Raw genomic sequence first — 3,105 nt, forward strand, 5'->3', positions numbered from 1 at the left:
ATTACTAAGAGTAATAAAATAACAAAAGAGAGGAATACAGAACAGAAAAGTTTGGCTATTGGTGAGGGCAGAGAATAAAGAAGGGGTAATAAGAGGAATAGAAACCAAAGTACAACAAACAAATGTACAATCAAAACAATTCAAATTCACATATAATTTTACCCCACCAAAGTCAAACCAAGGCAAAATAATAAATGGGTGAAGAAGGAAGCAAGTAAAATGAAATTAAAATTTACAAACACACACACATATGCATGTAGTTCAAACCTATCTATGCAGTGATCTCACATGCACACACACACACACACACACATAAACACAATCACACAAAATAGAAAAAAAGTTTTTAAAATAATACAATAAAATGAATTTTTTAAAAAAATTAAAATAAAAATGAATAAAAAATTGGAAGGAATAGAAAAATATATAAAAATTCTTAATGAGAAATGAAGGTTATGTTTCTGTTGAGGTGGTCAAAACTATAGATAGGAATGGATTTTCATTCATTGAATTTATTCTGGAGCTCTGTAATCCTTGGAATCAGGGCTGGGGGTTGCTAGGCCCAATATCTGTGTGTTTCTCACCAAGTTGCCAGTCACTGTGGCTAGGAGCCAAAACTGGTTGCAGCAGCTCTCAGCTTCCCTGACACTCAGTGCAGGATGGGATAGACTGGGGGAGTGCTGGCAAGTTGTATACTTTCATAGTGAGTCTGGTGCCAATCATTCAAATTTAGTCTTGGCCAACCTTTGGAACTCTGTTGGTGGATGTTTGAGATTTGATTCACTTCACACCCTGTGTTGCTGGAGAGATGCTAATCTTTGCTGCACATCTGTGTCTCTGGTGCCTCCCCAAAATTCCACTTTTAGGGTGCAGAGTCTATACATCCATAGTTCTCATATTCAACACTATGGATGTGAATTACCCAGGATCAGACCTAGAGTGCAGATGCTCCTGTCTGAAATTATTGATGTCTTCTTATGGGACACCAGGAATGAAAGGAGCTCTCTCTCCTTGGTATTCTGAGGCTAGATTGCCTTAGGCACAATTCTATTTGTGCCAGTTTGGGCCACACTTGTCCAGGAACACTGGGGGGGCCATAATAGGTGACTGCTGGGTCAGTTGGCAACTTCCTGTATGAGTTTCCAATCTCCTGCCTCTGCTTGCAGCCACACAATGATTATAAATGGTCTCCATGCCAGCAACCTGGTTCCCACTGAACCCATGGATTGAGTGATTTGGGTTGTAGTTACACTCAACAACTTCCCCCCAAAACTCTGGGTCCATTAAGATCAGCCTCCCTCTACATTCTGCAAGTTCCCCCAAGCCAGTATTTCCTTCACCTCATTCTCCTCTCTCTGCCTGCACTCCCCCTCCCCTCAGCAGCCACAGCCACCACTGCCATCACAGCCATCAGCCAAGCTGACACATCTTGAATGTATTACTTCTTATAGCGGGTCAGAAGTTTCTCACTCTCTGTGTTGCCATGGTTTCTTTTGCTGTCCAATATTGAAGTGCAGTGTGATCTCTTAGTTACCCACCTTGCTGGGGAGCAGTCCTCCCACATTTTACATCTTGAGCTAAAGAGCTGCTGGGAAGTGCACCCTTCCTCTGATCCTCCATCTTCTCTCTCCTAAAATATATTTTTGATATAAATAGAATTGCAAAGATTTTCTTTCCATAGGCAGAAGACTTTCTTATCCATGCCTTTCTGCACTTGCCTCTGGCAGATTTCTACTCTTCCTGCTGCTCTGTCTACAGTCAGTTCTGGAGTCCTGTGGCTAGCTGCTGAGTTACCTTTGAACTTCCAGGTACCCGAAGTTAGAGAGTCTAATGAAAAGACATGTAAAGATTTCTCATGGATGGGGAACCCTATGTGTGCCATTTGTCCCTAGTTATCACAGTATTCCCAAGAAAGAACGATAGTGTTGCTTAAATTAGAATCTCCGTCTTAGATGTTTTGGATCAGAAATGTTCTCCCAAACCTAGGTATTAAAGGCTTAGTCCCAAGCTCGTTGCTCTATGGACATGGTGGAAATGTTAAGAGGTGAGGCCTAGTGGGAGTTCTTCTGGTCACTAGGAGTATGCCCTTGAAGGAGAAATTTGGACCTGGCCCCTCTTCTTCCTTTCTTCTTTGCATATCATTCAAGAGCTGAATGGTTTCCCCAGATGCTGGCACCATGATGTGCGCCCTCATCATAGGCCCAAGACAAAAGTGTCAATGGACCATAGATTGAAATCTCCAAAACTGTGAGCCAAAATAAAAATGTTATACTTTTAAAGAATTATCTCAAGTATTTTTTACAATAACAGAAAGCTGGCTAATAAAATCTTTCATGTCCTCATTTCAGTGCCAACACTTGTCCCAGCCCTTTCTTTACATCTGTATCCTAAACATTGGCATTTAATGATAATTTTCTTTCCATTAAACCCTGAGACCTTTATAATCCACAGACAATTACTCCTGCATTTACAGTTATAGCCAAAGGAACTTCTATGTAAGAGGGTCTCACTCCGGCTGCCATCTCTTTTCTTCTACTCCCTTGCAGAAGACCTTGGGGTCCCTTTCATGGTCTTCCCTCACCCAGCATGAGTTCACCACAGCAGGTTTTATTGTTTGTCGCCTTGAAGGTATCATTTGTACAGTGTTTATTTATAGCTAATCTTCCTATTCAAGCCTGAGATTCTATATACTAGCATAAGTACTGCTTAAAATAATCAAGAAGCAAAACAAGATAACAGCTTTTCAGATAACATCTAATAAAACTTTTGAAACTTCTATTTCATTTTCAAAAGGTCAGAGTGTAATTTTTTTTTAAATCCAACGAAGTAGCTGCTATGGAGAATGAATACCTTTTTCTATACTCACTAAACTGTGATTCATATAAAAGCAGAGGTCTCTTGAACTAATGAATAGCTATTAGAGTTAAAGATCTATGTAGAGAATAATATGTGGGTGCAGTTCAGAGAGTTCTGGAATTACAGTTACACTATAATTTAACTCAGGGGTTACAATAAGAGCTTTGAAGACTGATTATCTCTGTTTACGCATAGAACCTTAAAATTTTGTAAAAAACCCCTTTTCAACCACTCACTCTTTCCACTAAA

This window comes from Ictidomys tridecemlineatus, chromosome 10, assembly GCF_052094955.1.
Source record: "Ictidomys tridecemlineatus isolate mIctTri1 chromosome 10, mIctTri1.hap1, whole genome shotgun sequence".
Taxonomy (NCBI): domain Eukaryota; kingdom Metazoa; phylum Chordata; class Mammalia; order Rodentia; family Sciuridae; genus Ictidomys; species Ictidomys tridecemlineatus.